Here is an 18,092-nt window from a genome sequence, read left to right as displayed (position 1 = left end):
CTGACTCCCAGCTCTGCACTCAGGAATCACTCCTGGCAGTGCTCGGGGGACCCTATGGGACGCCGGGGCTCAAACCCGGGTCGGCCGCATGCCAGGCCAGCGCCCTCCCCCACTGTGCTATGGCTCCAGCCCCAACACTGTAATTTCTTTATACCCCACCAGGGCTTCACAGAGTCACTAAGTTTTTTATTGTGCTCAGTACATACTTGTGAGTCCATCAGATCTACAGGATCAATGATGGGTCCTGAAAAATGGTAAGTGCATGATCTCCCAAATTTTGGGGGGGGGGGTGTGATCACACTCCTCGATGCTCCCAGGTTACTGCTGGCTCTGCACTCAGGAATTATAATATATATATATATATATATATATATATATATATATATCACGATCACGATCATCCTGTTGTTCGTCAATTGCCTCGAGCAGGCACCAGTAACGTCCCCTTCTTCCTAGCCCTGAGGTTTTAAAAGAGCCATTTCAATGCTCTTTCAGGATGAGGAGAATGAGACCCATCATTGTTACTGGTATTTGGCATATTGGGGATGCCACGGGGAGTTTGCCAGACTCTGCCGTGCAGGCTGGATACTTTTGGTAGCCTGCCAGTTTCTCCAAAGGAAAAATAAGATAGTAAGATGTCGCACGGCCGCAAATGTGGCCACACGCTTCTGGGAGCTGGGTTTTATAGTCTCTGCGTTTTGGCCGTTGATGGGACCAACCTGGCTCTGGCGGCAGCTGGTGGGTGTGACGCCTACCTACTGGAAGATGGGGGGTCTGGGTGGAGAAGGCCCAGTCCCAATCCGAGTAGGCTATATATTTGCTATTTGGGACACACCCAGTGATGCTCAGGGGTTCCTCCTGGCTCTGCACTCAGGAATCACTCCTGGCAGTGCTTGGGGGTCCCTATGGGATGCCGGAGATCGAACCCGGGTCGGCCATGAGCCAGACCAACGCCCTCCCCGCTGTGCTATGGCTCCAGCTGTTTCCACTCTCTCGTGTCCAGCTGCCCCGGCCATTTTGTCCTTTGGGGCTGACTGGTCACACTGCATGGCCTCACACACACACACACACACACACACACACACACACAACTTCCAAACCTCAGTCATGGCAGAGTCCCGGTGGCCAGAAATGGAGGTGAGGGAGTTTGTGGTGAAGAGAATCACTGAAAAAATCCTAAAGTGTCTCCACTCTCCCCTACACACACACACACACACACACACACACACACACACACACACAACCCTTGGTAGCTTGCCAGGCTCTCCAAGAGGGGCGGAGGAATTGAACCCGGACCCATCGGGTCGGCTGCGTGCAAGGCAAACGCCCTACCACTGTGCTATGGCTCCAGCCCTACAGAACATTCACTGAAAATAAACATGAGGGGTCCGGAGCCATAGCACAGCGGGGAGGGCGTTGGCCTTGCACGCATCCGACCCGGGTTCGATCCCAGACATCCCCTCGGGTCCCCTGAGCACCACCAAGAGTAATTCCTGAGTGCAGAGCCAAGAGTCTACCCTGAGCACTTTCAGATGTGGCCGAGAAGGCCCCCAAAATAAAAATAAATAAAGATAAGTGCCGGAGTGCAGAACGTTAAAAAAGGGCACACGTTGCCAACACGATGCCAAGCGGCACCTCATGGCCGTCCCCGTGCCCAGGAGGGCTGGTTGTCGGGGAAAGACAAATTTGGCATTTGGGATCACTCGGGAGGCGCCAGTCGACGCCAGACGTTTCCAACAGCCCAGACACAGCCTGTTAAGCCAGTCCTGGTGTCTTTCCTGGTATACTGGAATAAGCTTGAACTTGGGCAGGGTCAAGGCAGACCTCAGCGATGCAGGACCGTGCCCCCTGCCCCCACTAACCACTAGGCTCCACGTCCCGTCCTGGAGACAGTCGGGGGCCTTGCTGGCCTGAACATCCCCCCCCCACGCACACACAACACACACACACACACACACACACACACACACACACACACACAGCCTGCGTTGGCCTCCTAAGAGCTCCAGGTCTGCTTGGCAAACGCCTCACTGCAAATGAGAACATTCAGTTCCCAGGCTCAGGCTGTCTTTCATGACCCACCAAAGTCGCCCCCTGGGCCCAAGTGAGCCTGTTCTGTGGTCAGCAGAGTGGACAGAGACATCGAAGTGGAGGAGGGGATGAGGCCAAGGGAACACACGCCCGCCACCCTGGCCCTTAACGGCTTCCAACTGAGGTCGCCCCAATAGCTGAGCCCTGCCACGCAGACAACGACTCCAAAACACCTCGTTTTCCCCGTCTGCCGGCCATGAAGATTTGGAAATCTGTGAGTGTCTGATCCGGAACCCACAGGGCTCCCTGCGTCACTCCCTCTCTGTACCCCAGACTCTCCCTGTGACGATGAAGGCACCACGAGCTGGACTGTGGGGCATGAGTGCCCGCTGGGGAGTGCTGACTCTAAGAAAGGGCAATGAGTTGTCCCCAGAGAACTGCCGCCAGGACTGGGCCCTAAGACCGTGCCAGTCCCCCAAATCCCCTGTTCCCCAACCCCCCAAAAGCCAAGAGCATCTGCAGGAGAGAAGTCCAGATATGAAGAGGGCTGATTTTTTTTTTTGCTTTTTGGGTCACACCTGGCAATGCACAGGGGTTACTCCTGGCTCTGCACTCAGGAGTCACTCCTGGCAGTGCTCAGGGGACCCTATAGGATGCTGGGAATGGAACCCGGGTCGGCCGCGTGCAAGGCAAATGCCCTACCTGCTGTGCTATCTCTCCAGCCCCAAGAGAGCCGATTTTTTTAAAAAAATTTTATTATTGAATCACCGTGAGATAGCACAGCGGGTAGGGCGTTTGCCTTGCATGCAGCCGACCCGGGTTCGATTCCTCCATCCCTCTCGGAGAGCCCAGCAAGCTACCGAGAGTATCTTGCCCGCACAGCAATGCCTGGCAAGCTCCCTGTGGCATATTCAATATGCCAAAAAACAATCACAACAAGTCTCACAAGGGAGACGTTACTGGGCCCGCTCAAGCAAGTCGATGAACAACGGGAGGACAGTGCTAAGATGCTATTATTGAATCTCTGTGAGATGCAGTTATAAGCTTTCATGTTTGAGTTTCAGTCACACAATGATCAAACACCCATCCCTCCACCAGTGCACATTCTCCACCACCAATGTCCCCAGTATACCCCCCTTTCCAACCCTCCCCCCTGCCTCCATGGCAGACAATTTCCCTCATACTCTCTCTCTACTTTGGGGCATTATGGTTTGCAATACAGATACTGAGAGGCCATCCCGTTGGGTCCCTTATCTACTTTCAGCCCACATCTCCCATCCCGAGCGATCCCTCCAACCATCACTGACTCAGTGACCCCTTCTTGCTTTTGTTTGTTTGTTTTTTGTTTGCTTTTTTGCTTTTTGGGTAGGGCGTTCGCCTTACAAGCGGCCAACATGGCCGACCCGAGTTCGATTCCTCCCCCCCTCTCGGAGAGCCCGGCAAGCTACCGAGAGTATTCGATATGCCAGACACAGTAACAACAAAGTCTCCAATGGAGACGTTACTGGGCCCGCTCGAGCAAATCGACGATCAACGGGAGGGCCTTTACCTTTTACCTTTGCTTTTTGGGTAGCGATGCACAGGGTTTACTCCTGGCTCTGCACTCAGAAATTACCCCTGGCGGTGCTCAGGGGACCCTATGAGATGCTGGGAATCGAACCCGGGTCAGCCTCTTGCAAGGCAAACGCCCTACCCACTGTGCTATTGCTCCAGCCCCCGTGATCTCTTCTTCCAGCTAAGGGCTGATTTTTTATAGCTCTCTATTGACAGAGGGTTGAGATTCCCATGGAAGGTGAGATCTGGCCTCTGTGACCAGAGATGGCGAGTTCGAAGTCTAACTATCTGTCCCCCCGCCATTCCACAGGGGTTCCCGATTTCCCAAAGGCTCAGGGGTCTTTGGTGGAGTGTGTTGGTCTCTGGATTGGTTTGAACTGTGAGCCTCAGCCTGTTCTGTGGCAAAGCGGAAGAGAGATGTTTCCAGCAGATTGAGGGCGTTATAGTGCCAAGATGCATGAGGGGGTGCGTGGGGGGTTCTTGACCAATAGGAGCTGGGATGACATCTCCGATATGACTTACCAGAACCAGCACCTCAGAAAGGCTTCTCGAAGTAATCACGATCACGATCATCTTGTTGTTCGTCGATTGCCTCGAGCAGGCCCCAGTAATGTCTCCTTCATCCTAGCCCTGAGATTCTAAAAAGTGCCACATTCATGTTCTTTCAGGGTTAGGAGAATGAGACCCATCATTGTTACTGGGTTTTGGCATATTGAATACGCCACGGGGAGTTTGCCAGACTCTGCCGTGTGGGCAGGATACTTTTGGTAGCCTGCCAGGTTGTCCAAAAGTAAAAATAAGATAATAAGATGTGCGGCCACGGATGCGGCCACACACTTCCAGGAGCTGGGTTTTATAGTCTCTGGGTCTTGGCTGTTGATGGGATTACATGGCGCTGGGGGCCAGATGGTGGGTGTGACCCCTGCCTACTGGAAGGTGGAGGATCTGGGTGGAGGATGAGTTTCCTCCCCGCCCCGAGCAGAGCTCCGGCGGCCGAAGATCTTCAGAACCAGCCACAACCAAGCTGAGACCACTCTCCACATGCATGAAGGTACCGGCAGAGGAGCACAGGCATGCGGGTCCCGGGGCTGAGATCTCCAAGCCGGCTCGGATCGGGGCTGAGCATCCTCCACCCAGATCTTCCATCTTCCAGCAGGCGAGGGTCACACCCACCAACTGCCCCACCCCCCCACACACGGCAGAGTCTGGCAAACTCTCTGTGGCATATTCAATATGCCAAATACTAGTAATGATGATGGGTCTCATTCTCCTAACCCTGAAAAAGCCTTGAATGTGGCACTTTTTAGAATCTTATCTTTATTTATTTTCAGAATCTCGGGGCTAGTACAAAGGAGACGTTACTGGTGCCTGCTTGAGGCAATCAACGAACAACAGGATGATCGTGATCATGATTGTGAAACAGACCAGAACAGACCAGAAGCCCTTGCCTGAAGAGACAGCGCAAAGGTGAAGGCACACACCAGTTTCCATCTATGGCACCTCCTTGCTGGGGGCTGTCCTGGGCCTCCGGCACCCCAACCTTGAGAAAGGGGCAGGGGAACACTACAGAGAACTGTAGAACAAATTTCCTTTTTTTTTTTTGGCTTTTTGTGTCACACCCGGCAATGCACAGGGGTTCCTCCTGGCTCACGCACTCAGGAATCACTCCTGGTGGTGCTCGGGGGACCCTATGGGATGCTGGGAATCGAATCCGGGTCGGCCCTGTGCCAGGCCAACACCCTCCCTGCTGTGCTATCACTCCAGCCCCTAACTGGCTTCATTTCATTCCTGGAGTGTTTCATGACTGTCTCCCTATGATGTGTCAGAAGATTGTTTTTTTCTTTTTTCTTTAAACAGCCAGGTTGTCCAAAATAGGAGACTAACACCCAAGAGTGGCCGAGATTAGTACCAGGAATTTTGCTCCATGACGTGGAGGCCAGCCACACATGCTAGGGGAAAAGGGAGCTCAGATAGAGAAGGGAGCACCAAATAAAGGGTGTTGGGAGGATCCTCCCAGGATGGGAGAAGCATGCTGAAAGTAGACTATAGACCAAACATGATTGTCACCCATTGTCTCTTTTGCAAACCACAACACCCAAGAGGAGAGAGAGAACAAAAGGGAATGCCCTGCCACAGAGGCCGGGTGGGATGGGGGGGGTGGATTGGGGGTGGGAGGGATACTGGGACCCGTGGTGGTGGGAAATGGGCACTGGTGGAGGGATGAGTACTTGATCATTGTATAACTGAAACCCAAACACAAAATTTGTCAGTCTACAACTGTACCTCATGGTGTCTCACTAATAAAAAAAATAAATTAAAAAAAAATTTTTTAATGCTCATGGGCGTTCCCGCAAAGAAAGTGCGGAGAATCCGTCCCGGGCAGGCCTGGAGCTGTCCTGGAACTCCAGGTGACCTCTGCCTCTCTGTCCCTCTACTGGTGCACGTAGCAGGTGACCCAGGGGCCCTCTGGACTTGCTGCTTGAAGCCTCGAAAGTTTTTTTTTTCTTTTTGGGTCACACCCAGCAATGCTCAGGGGTCACTCCTGGCTCTGCACTCGGGAATCACTCCTGGTGGTGCTCGGGGGACCCTATGGGATGCCGGGGATCGAACCCAGGTCGGCCGCGTGCCAGGCAAACGCCCTCCCCGCTGTGCTATCGCTCCAGCCCACTCGAAATATAAAGGTAAAGGTAAAGGCCCTCCCGTTGATCGTCGATTTGCTCGAGCGGGCCCAGTAACGTCTCCATTGGAGACTTTGTTGTTACTGTGTCTGGCATATCGAATACTCTCGGTAGCTTGCGGGGCTCTCCGAGAGGGGCGGAGGAATCGAACTCGGGTCGGCCATGTTGGCTGCGTGCAAGGCAAACGCCCTACTGCTGTGCTATCGCTCCAGCCCCCAGAACTTTTATTTTTTGGTGGTGGTTATTTATTTTATTTTATTTTTATTTTTAAGTCAGTGTTGCACAGGGGTCACTCCTGGCTCTGCACTCAGGAAGTCGATATCAATTAATAATCGGGAGATAAAATGACATCCTGGAAGGATCCTAGAAGGGGTCCTTTCAGACACATCAGCCCACCCTGATCCCTGCCAAGCTTCCTGGGCTCGGGGCACTAGCATCTATTTCTGGGCAATGACCACAGCCACATTTCTGACCTGGCTGTCTAATTTTAGAGATGAAGTTAGCGCATCTCAAGCCCGGCCCTGTCAAATGCTCAGAAGTCAATTCCCCACAAGGAAAGGAGAAAGTACTGCAGCCAGGGCCGAGGAAACTTCCGGAAGCTTCTGAACTCCTGCCGGCAGCCCCCGGGGGGCTGGTCCAATGGGGTCCTGAGCGTTCCCATAAAATCATTCTTTCATTCACTGTGTCATCCCCTGAATCATTCACTCATCCACTGTGCCACGAGGGCCCCAGCAGCACTGGTCCCCGTCACGCCCGGCTGTGTCATCAGAGAACAGATTCTAATCTGGACAGATAAAGGGGAGAGGTGACACGGGCCACTCGGAAAGCCCCGACCAAACAGGCTGCAGACTGCGTCACTGCATCATCTGCGAAGGGACTGTTTGCCTGGCATTCTGCTTGGTGCCAGGAAGAGGAACCAGAGAGCCTTCCTCTCTGCCAGGGAGAGACGGGGGAACGGCATAGAGGCCCGTTTCCCCGGCACCCGCCCCAGTGCTCTTGTAAATAGTTAAGTCCCTCTCTGTTTTGATTGGTTAATAGTCTTGGGTTCGGGGAGGGGGGACATACCTGGCAGTGTTTGGGGTGGACTTCTGGCTCTGTGCTCCTGGATCTCGCCTGGCAGGGCTCAGGGGACTCTCCAGGGTCTCAACCAGTTCTTGGTTGCGCAGAGGATTGTGGCAAATGAAAGACCACCTCCTCCAGGAAGCCCTTCGGGTCTCCCCACCCCCCTGCCCACCCAGAGCTTCCTTGTGCAGGCGTTTATCTGAGGTCACTCCTTACCATCTCCACTGGCAAGGATGTGGTTTCCTCTGACATGTTTTCAGGAGGAAAATCCAGGCGGGGAGGCGCGTCCAGCACTTTCCCCAGGGCCGAGAGCCCAAGCCAGGAGCACTGGCCAGGGAGTCCCGGAATGTGAGGGAGCCCACCTGGGAGTGCCACCCAGTACCCTGAGCTTAGTGTGCTCCACAACGGCTAACCCGGAGCCACAGGCCGCTGTCCCGCCCTCTCTCCCTCTCTCTCTGTCTCCCCCTCTCTTTCTCTGCCTCTCTCTCCCTCTCTCCGTCTCTCCCTCTCTCAGTCTCTGTCTCCCCCTCTCCCTCCATCTCTCTCCGTCTCTTGCCCTCTCTCTCCTCTCTCTGTCTCTCCCTCTCCCTCTCTCTCCCTCTCTCTTCTCTCTCCCTCTCTCCGTCTCTCCCTTTCTCAGTCTCTCTCTCCCTCTCTCTCCCTCCTTCCCTTTCTCTCCTTCTCTCCCTCCCTCTCTCCCTCTCTCTCCCTCTCTCAGTCTCTCCCCCTCTCTCTCCGTCTCTCCCTCTCTCAGTCTCTCTCTCCTCTCCCCCTCTCCCTCCATCTCTCTCCGTCTCTTGCCCTCTCTCTCCTCTCTCTCCCTCTCCCTCTCCCTCTCCCTCTCTCTCCCTCTCTCTTCTCTCTCCCTCTCTCAGTCTCTCCCCCTCTCTCTCCGTCTCTCCCTCTCTCAGTCTCTCTCTCCCCCTCTCCCTCCATCTCTCTCCATCTCTTGCCCTCTCTCTCCTCTCTCTGTCTCTCCCTCTCCCTCTCCCTCTCTCTTCTCTCTCCCTCTCTCAGTCTCTCCCCCTCTCTCTCTGTCTCTCCCTCTCTCAGTCTCTCTCTCCCCCTCTCCCTCCATCTCTCTCCATCTCTTGCCCTCTCTCTCCCTCTCTCTTCTCTCCCTCTCTCTCTCAGTCTCTTTCTCTCACTGTCTCTCTCTGTCTGTCTGTCTCCCTCTCCCAGCCCCTTGTGCCCATGCAAGGAACCTGGTCTGTCAGGTCTAGGAGAAGTGGGGTCACTTGTGCAGGAATTCTCGAAAGCAGTCGCGGGAGTCTTCCTACGCCATCCTGCCACTCAGAAACCGGACTATGCTAGGCCTTTCGCCTTGAGTTCTTCGAGTAGGCTGGAGCCATAACACAACGGAGAGGACGTTGGCCTGGCACGCAGCCAACCCGGGTTCGATTCCTCCATCCCCCTCAGAGAGCCCAGCAAGCTCCCGAGAGGATCCAGCCCGCACGGCAGAGCCTGGCAAGCTCCCCGTGGCATATTCGAGATACCAAAAACAGCCCCAACAAGTCTGACCATGGAGACGTTGCCGGTGCCCGCTCGAGCCAATCGATGAACAACGGGAGGACCATGCTGCAGTGCTACAGGTTTGTTTGGGGGCCGGGGTCTGCTCCCGCCAGTGCTCTATCAATGAATACCAAACGGTTGCTGGGGTCACGAAGGGGACGGCCCTGATCCTCTCGATTTTGAGATTCGACTTTAATATCGAGTCTCTCCTGAGCCGAGCGGCCTTCTCCAGCACGGGGTCCTCTGGGATTCTCTCCTTGGTGCCCACGGGGTCCTCTGGGATTCTCTCCTTGGTGCACTGTGACGGCCAGAACAAGCGTTGGAAATCGGTGGCTGCCTTCATTGACCTGGCTGTGCTCACTCACGGCTTAAGTGCCGCATCTCTGTGACTTCCTCTCTCCTTCTCTCTCTCCCTCTCTCTCTCCCTCCCACCCTCTCTTTCTGTCTCTCCCTCTCTCCCTCTTTCTCCCTCTCTCTCTCCCTCTCTCTTACTCTCTCCCTCCCTCTCTCTCCCTCCCACTGTCTCTCTCCCTCTTTCTCTCCCTCCCACCCTCTCTCTGTCTTTCCCTCTCTCTCCCTCTCTCTCCCTCTCTCTTCCTCCCACCCTCTCTCTCCCTCTCTCTCTCTATCCCTCACTCTCTCTCCCTCTCTCTCCCTCTTTCTCCCTCTCCTTCTCTCCCTCACTCTCTCCCTCCCACCCTCTCTCTGTCTCTCCCTCTCCTACCTTCTCTCTCCCTCTCTCTCTATATCCTCACTCTCTCTCCCTCTCTCTCCCTCTTTCTCCCTCTCCCTCTCTCCCTCACTCTCTCCCTCCCATCCTCTCTCTGTCTCTCCCTCTCTCTCCCTCTCTCTTCCTCACTCTCTCTCCTTCTCTCTCTCCCTCCCACCCTCTCTCTGTGTCTCTTCCTCTCTCCCTCTCTCTCCCTCTCTCTCCCTCTTCCTTCCACCCTCTCTCTCCCTCTCTCTCTATATCCCCCACTCTCTCTCCCTCTCTCTCCCTCTTTCTCCCTCTCCCTCTCTCCCTCACTCTCTCCCTCCCACCCTCTCTCTGTCTCTCCCTCTCTCTCCCTCTCCTACCTTCTCTCTCCCTCTCTCTCTATATCCCTCACTCTCTCTCCCTCACTCTCTCCCTTCTTCTCTCTCCCTCCCTCTCCCTCCCACTGTCTCTCTCCCTCTCTCTCCATCTCCCTCCCTCTCTCTCTCCCTCTCTCCCTTCCTCTCTCTTCCTCGCACTCTTCCTCTTTTTCTCTCCCTCCCTCTTTCTCTCTCCCTCTCCCTCCCTCTCTCTCCCTCCCTCCCTTTCTCTCCCTCTCTTTCTCCCTCTCTCTCTCCCTCCTTCTCTCTCCCTCCCTCTTTCTCTCCCTCCATCTCCCTCTCTCTCCCTCCCCCCGTCTCTCTGTCTCTCTGTGTCTTGTGTCTTGTCTCTCTCTGCGTCTCTGTCTGTCTGTCTGTCCCTTCTCTCCAGATTCCCCGCACTTGCTTCTGCACACTCAGGGACCCCAATCCCTGCCGCCGTCCTGCCACTACAGTGGCCTCCTGAATTACGTCCAGATCTGTTGTTGTGTACGCTCTCGTGGCCTCCGTGACTCCCAGTCTCGCCAGAAGCAAGCACCAGCCCCGATCTGGTATTGTTTGTGTGGAAAACACAGGACAATTTATGGCTTGGATCTGGGGGCGAAATAGCCCGGGCAGGGTTGACACAGAATGAAAATAGAATGAAAGGAATAAATAGAATGAAAAATGGGAAGCGCGTCGATGAGTCCTGGGTTATATTATTAGCGGGCTTTGGGGCCGTTTGATTTCACAAACGAAATAGAAAAGGCAAGGTCACTGGGAAAGACATTTCACAATTGGAAGGAGCTTTTAATTCATTTATTTATTTATTTTTGCTTTTTTTGGGTCACACCCGGCGATACATGTGGGTTTGCCCCAGAAGTGAGTGGTCACAGGAGATTCTTTCTAATAACAGTTATTTATTTATTTGCTTTTTTGGGTACCACCCGGCGATGCTCAGGGGTTCCTCCTGGCTCTGCACTCAGGAATCACTCCTGGCGGTGCTCGGGGGACCCTATGGGATGCTGGGAATCGAACCCAGGTTGGCCGCGTGCCAGGCACACGCCTTCCTTGATGTATTATTGCTCCAGCCCTTGTATCACCTTTTAAACACCATGATACTTTGTATCACCCATTAAACACTATGATACTTTGTATCACCTTCAAAACACTATGACACTTTGTATCACTTTGTCTTTTTTTTTTTCCTTTTTGGGTCACACCCTGAGATGCACAAGGGCTACTCCTGGCTCTGCACTCAGGGATCACTCCTGGTGGTGCTCGGGGGACCCCATGGGATGCTGGGAATCGAACCCGAGTCGGCCGCGTGCCAGGCCAACGCCCTCCCCACTGTGCTATCGCTCCAGCCCCGGAAGGAGCATTTTACTAACCACATTCACGTTCATTGATGAGGCCTCAGCTTTGCTAGATCCAGCAGGAAGCGACCAGATTACTACGTGGTTCTCAAGTGACTTAGCAGTTACTTGAGATAAACGTCTTAGTTCTCCCGCCCAAGTGATAGCACGACATGAGGAGGGCGTTTGCTTTGCATGGGACCAGCCCGGGTTCGATCCCTGGCATCCCAGTCCGAGCCCCTGAGCACTACCAGGAGTAACTCCTGAGTGCAGAGCCAGGAATAACCCTTGATTATTGCTGGGTGTGGCTCATGGTCACGGTCCTCCCGTTATTCATCGATTTGCTCAAGCAGGCCCAGTAACGTCTCCATCGTGAGATTTGTTGTTACTGTGTTTGGCATATCGAATACATCACGGGTAGCTTGCCAGGCTTTGCTGTGAAGGCGAGATAATCTCGGTAGCTTGCCGGGTTCTCCGAGAGGGGCGGAGGAATTGAACTCGGGTCGGCCAGGCCCGCCGCGTGCAAGGCAAATGCCCTACCCCTGTGCTATCCAGCTGGGTGTGGCTAAAAAACCAAAAAAAAAAAAAAGTCTTAATTCTCTCATGCTTCCTATCCATGAGAGGGCTAAGAGGATACCGGTTCCAAAATCCCTCCTTTCTCAGGATCCGAGCCATAGTACAGTGGGGAGGGGTTTTGCCTTGCACGTGGCCAACCCAGTTTCAATTCCCAGCATCCCATAGGATCCCCCAAGCAGCACCAGGAGTGATTCCTGAGCCAGGAGTAACCCCTGAGCATTGCCGGGTGTGACCACCCCCCCCAAAAAAAAAGCCAAAAAAAAAAAAAGGTTAAAAATAAAAACAAAATAAACAACAAAGTAGGTAAATGCATCTAGCTGGGAGGCTTATTTGGGGCATCCGATGCAGTTCCCACTTCTCCACCCAAGGCACAGACTCCTGGGGTGCCACCAGCTGGGGCATCTTGACTCAGCTGCTTGGGGAACAAAGACTAGCAAGCTCACGCCCTTCCATATTGCTCAATAGGTCTCCCGATGGGGCTGGAGCAATAGCATAGCTGGTAGGGCATTTGCCTTGCACGCATCCGACCCGGGTTCGATCCCCAGCATCCCATAGGGCCCCCTGAGCACCGCCAGGAGTGATCCCTGAGTGCATGAGCCAGGAGTAACCTCTGTGCATTGCCAGGTGTGACCCCCCCCAAAAAAACCCCCAAAATCAATAGGTGTCCCGATAAGCCACGTTGGTGACTCTTTGAAACAGTGACAACCAGCCTCCCTCAACCCCCATTTCTGCTTTTCGCTTGTCGACCCCACGAGAGATTGTCTTTCATCAGACCTTGTACCACTGGACATCACTGTCTCACTGTCTCACTGTCCTCCCGTTGTTCATCGATTTGCTCCAGCGGGCGCCAGTAACATCTCCCTTCATCCCAGCCCTGAGATTTTTAGCAGCCTCTCCTTACTCGTCCTTCCCAACGGTGCCAACGGCTCTTTCAGGGTCAAGGGAATGAGACCCATATTGTTACTGATTTTAGCACAGCGGGTAGGGCGTTCGCCTTACAAGCGGCCAACATGGCCGACCCAAGTTCAATTCCTCTGCCCCTCTCGGAGAGCCCGGCAAGCTACCGAGAGTATTCGATATGCCAGACACAGTAACAACCAAGTCTCCAATGGAGACGTTACTGGGCCCGCTCGAGCAAATCGACGATCAACGGGAGGGCCTTTACCTTTACCTTTATATTTCGAGTGGGCTGGAGCGATAGCACAGCGGGTAGGGCGTCTGCCTTGCACGCAGCCAACATGGCCGACCCGAGTTCGATTCTTCCGCCCCTCTCGGAGAGCCCGGCAAGCTACCGAGAGTATTCGATATGCCAGACACAGTAACAACCAAGTCTCCAATGGAGACGTTACTGGGCCCGCTCGAGCAAATCGACGATCAACGGGAGGACCTTTACCTTTACCTTTACCTTTTGGCATATCGAATATGCCAACGGGGAGCTTGCCAGGCTCCATCACTGGACATGCATTTTACAAATTAGGCATCAGTGTTGTTGGCCGGGAGGTCCCAGGGTGCAGGGGGAGGCTGATCAGGGTGGCATTACCATGGACATGACTGGGGGTGGGGTGGGGTGGGTAAGTGCCCCAGGAGCCAGGGACCACAAAGAAAGCTTCTGAAATCTCTGGCAACGCGCTGTTCCTTTGCACAAACACTGGTGGGAAGAAGGGACCACAAAGCCCAGGAAACCATCACTCGTCTCTGACCCGTAGGGACAGTGACACAGAGTCTCCGGGTTTGTCCACAGTATCTCTGAGCAGACGGGCGTGACCTCAAGACAGCGACCTCCTTTCTTTTGTGTGTGTGTGTGTGTGTGAGTGTGTGTATGTATTTCTTTTTCTTTTTAATTTTATTGATTCACCATGAGATGCAGTTACAAGCTTTCATGTTTAAGTTGCAATCACACAATGATCAAACACCCATCCCTCTACCAGTGCACATTTCCCACCACGAGTATTCCCAGTATACGCCCCTCTTCCCCACCCTCCCCCTGCCTCCATGGCAGACAATTTCCCCCCTACTCTCTCTCTACTTCTGGGCATTAGGGTTTGCAATACAGACACTGAGAGGTCATCACGTTTGGTCCTTGATCTACTTTCAGCACACACCTCCCATCCCGAGTGATCCCTCCAACCATCACTGACTCAGTGACCCCTTCTCTATCCCAGCCGCCTTCTCCCCCAGCTCATGAGGCAGGCTTCCAACTATGGGGCAATCTTCCTGGCCCTTGTGTTTACTGTCCTTGGGTGTCCGTCTCATATTATGTTATTTTATGTCCCTCAGGGTTGGAGTGATAGCACAGCAGGTAGGGCGCTTGCCTTGCAAGCGGCCGACATGGCCCACCCAGGTTCAATTCCTCCGCCCCTCTCGGAGAGCCCGGCAAGCTACCGAGAGTATCTCGCCCACACGGCAAAGCCTGGCGAGCTCCTCGTGACATATTCGATATGCCAAACACAGTGACAAGTGTCACAGTGGAGATATTACTGGGTCCGCTCGAACGAATCGATGGACAATGGGAGGACAATGACAGATAGATCCCACAAATGAGTGCAGTCCTTCTATGTCTGTCCATCTCTTTCTGACTCATTTCACTTAGCATGATACTCTCCATGTCCATCCACTTAGAAGCAAATGTCATGACTTCATCTCTCCTAACAGCTGCATAGTACTCCATTGTGTAGATGAGCCAAAGTTTCTTTAACCAGTCGTCTGTTCTCGGGCACTAAGGCTTCATTATCCAGCCCCTTCTCTTCTCCCCAGAGAATCTTCTGGTGCTCTTGTGAGCATCCCTAATCATCTGAATTTATTTTTTTTTCTTTCTGGGTCACAGCTGACGATGCACAGGGGTTCCTCTTGGCTCTGCACTCAGGACTTACTCCTGGCGGTGCTCAGGGGACCCTATGGGATGCTGGGAATCGAACCCAGGTCAGCCATGTGCAAGGCAAGGGCCCTCCCCTCTGTGCTATCGCTCCAGCCCCTGAGTTTATCTTGAACCTTTCCTTGGTGCCTTATCTCTCATAGTCACAGTTCCCCAAGTCAGTCTTACTTGCTTCTAAGCCAAAACTTTCCGGTAATTCTCAACTTTGTATTTACAGTGAATTACTTGCAGCCTTTTCATATTTTACTATTTTACTATAGAGCAATGTTCTTTGCTTAAACACAGAAAAACCATGAATGCTGTGCCCCTAATACTTGGGGAGTTGATTGATTCTGAAATTATCTATTCCTGGACATCCGTCATAATTACTAGACTCAGGCTTCGGTCGCTGTAGTTCTCTTTTTTTTTTTTTTTGGTGGGGGGGTCACACCCGCCGATGCTCAGGGATGATTCCTGGCTCTGCACTCAGGAATCACTCCTGGTGGTGCTCGGGGGACCCTAGGGGATGCCGGGGATCGAACCCGGGTCGGCCGGGTGCAAGGCAAACGCCCTCCCCACTGTGCTACCTCTCCAGCCCAGGTTGCTGTAGTTCTTAACACCCCAAAATGAGGTCCCACCGTGGGACTGGGATGGACCCAGGCCAAGAGGCAAAGCTACCCTGGCATCAAAATGGGACATTCTAGAAAGCATAAATGCATGGTTTTGATGCAAGCTGTCATGACTAAGAGACAGAACCCCCGTGAGGAAGGACAAGCTGAACTGGCCTGAGGACTTAGTATGGAATTTACGGTAAAAGTCCGGCTTGCTCTCAGAGCCCAGAGAACTAAATTTGGGATCTTAATCTCTCTCTCTTTTTTTCTTTTTTGTCTTTTGGGTCACGCCTGGCGATGCACAGGGGTTCCTCCTGGCTCTGCACTCAGGAATTACTCCTGGCAGTGCTCAGGGGACCCTATGGGATGCTGGGAATCGAACCCAGGTCGGCCGCGTGCAAGGCAAATGCCCTACCTGCTGTGCTATCGCTCCAGTCCACTGGATCTTAATCTCTTACCGTGTTTATTCAAACAACTCCAAGTATTGGTAGGAAGTTGACTTAATCGTTTGATGAATTGTTTGACTTAATTGTTTAATATATATACAACTAGTGGCAGAGCCTGGCAAGCCATCTGTGGCGTGTTCGATATGCCAAAAGCAGTCACCATAATGGGTCTCATTCCCCTGACCCTGAAAGAACCTCAAATACGGCCGCGTTGGGTAAGACGAGTGAGGAGAGGCTGCTAAAATCTCAGGGCTGGGATGAAGGGAGACATTACTGGCACCCGCTCGAGTAAATCTATGAACAACGGGATGACAGTGATACAGTGATAGAGCGATATACACGTAGAAGGCAAGAGAAAAGCAATAGAGATGTCTCTGGGAGACAGAGCATCTCCTTGCGTGAACCTCCCCCAGAGAATTGCCTCTGCTGGAATGTCTTACCTCTGTAAATCACATAGACATGTGGTCCTACACCTCTGACCCCTTCAGATGTTCTAAAGGATGCTGGGCATCTCTGCGTTAAAGGGGCTATTATCACCATCAGTGTGTGGTCCCCCATCTCCTTGTCTCTCTTCTGGGGAGGCCGGGGGAGGAAAGGAGGCACTCTTGGCCCCCAAATGCACGTATCACGGCACCCACATACTTCGTGAACTCACACCACAGAAGGTTCATCACGATCACGACCATCCTGTTGTTCGTCGATTGCCTCGAGCAGGCCCCAGTAACATCTCCTTCTTCCCAGCCCTGAGATTTTTAAAAAAGTGCCATATTCAAGGCTCTTTCAGAGTTAGGAGAATGAGACCCTTCATTGTTACTGGTATTTGGCATATTGGGCACGCCACGGGGAGTTTGCCAGACTCTGCCGTGTGGGCAGGTTGCATTCGGTAGCCTGCCAGTTCTCTGCCCCCGCGCCTGGCTGTCCTCACCGGGGCCCACTTGGAGGGGAGCGGGTTGAGTTTCCCTCCCCGCCCTGTCCAGGGCTCTGACAGCCGAAGACCTCGAGAACCAGCCACCACCATGCTGAGACCACTCTCCACACACACGAAGGAACTGGCAGAGGAACACAGGCATGTGGGTCCCGGGGCTGAGATCTCCAAGCCTGCTCGGATTGGGGCTGAGCATCCTCCACCCAGATCCTCCAAATTCCAGCAGGCAGGGGCCACACCCACCAACTGAGCCCCTGGTGCCGTGTAATCCCATCAACGGCCAAGACCCAGAGACTATAAAACCCAGCTCCCGGACATCTTATTATCTCATTATTATTATTATTATTACGGAAGGTTCATGTGGAAGAATTTTGCCACAGCAATCAATTTTCTTTCTTTCTTTTTTTTTACTTAATAAAGTTTTTCTTTTTCAAAATGTACAGTTGGGTCCTGCTCACGCATCTTCCCCTGCAGCTGGGGCGACCTCACCCTTGGTGTTTCTGGTGTAAATTTCTTGAGCTCTGTGCTTTGAAAATAGCTTAATAAGTCCTTTCCTAAGGATCCCCTGAAGGGCAGCTCTGGCCAAGGACCTCCCGAATCTTTAGCCTCTCAGACACAACAGCAGGGGTGATTAAGTTGGGGACTTCCTTGCAGAGCTTGTCGTAGGTGGCTTTGTCAAGCAAGATGAGGTTATTGAGCTTGTCCCGAACTTTGCCTTTGGACCACGTCTTCTTTGTTGCCTTGTCCCCAGATTTATTCACGGGATCTTTGTCTTTCTTGGCTGACTTTCCGACACCTTTCTTTTTCTTGTCGTCTTTGGGAGGCATCGCGAAGCTCGGAGGGCAGCAGCCGGCACTGCAATCATGCTAAGATGTTGGGCCAAAAAAAAAGCACAATCAATTTTCTTACATAGGCAAAAAAAAAAAGGCACAATCAGTTTTCTTACAATTTTCTTACTCCTTATATGTCTGTACTTGCCACCTAACACAATAATTACATGATCTGAAATAAAATGATACGGGCCGGCATGATAGCACAAAGGAGAAGTCACATACCTTGCATGCAGTTAACTCTGGTTTGAACCCTGCCACCCCACAGGGTCCCGTGAGACACCAGGAGCGATCCCTGAGTGCAGAGTCAGGAGTAAGTCCTGAGCACCACTGGGTGTGACCCCCATGCTAATAATAATAATAATAATAATAATAGCACAGCGGGTAGGGCGTTCGCCTTACAAGCGGCCAACATGGTCGACCCGAGTTCGAGTCCTCCGCCCCTCTCGGAGAGCCCGGCAAGCTACCGAGAGTATTCGATATGCCACACACAGTAACAACAAAGTCTCCAATGGAGACGTTACTGGGCCTGCTCGAGCAAATCGACAATCAACGGGAGGGCCTTTACCTTTTACCTTACCTTAATAATAATAATAATAATAATGGGC

The 18,092-nt window shown here is 53.0% G+C and overlaps 1 pseudogene; it reads right to left on the bottom strand.

Moving 5' to 3' along the window:
- Positions 1–17,086: 17,086 nt before the first annotated feature.
- Positions 17,087–17,481, bottom strand: LOC130038282 (40S ribosomal protein S25-like; annotated as a pseudogene).
- Between the last annotated feature and the right edge of the window lie 611 nt (positions 17,482–18,092).

The sequence above is a fragment of the Sorex fumeus genome, unplaced genomic scaffold, assembly GCF_029834395.1.
Source record: "Sorex fumeus unplaced genomic scaffold, SorFum_2.1 ptg000074l, whole genome shotgun sequence".
Lineage (NCBI taxonomy): Eukaryota > Metazoa > Chordata > Mammalia > Eulipotyphla > Soricidae > Sorex > Sorex fumeus.
This window is presented reverse-complemented; position numbering and strand designations above follow the sequence as displayed.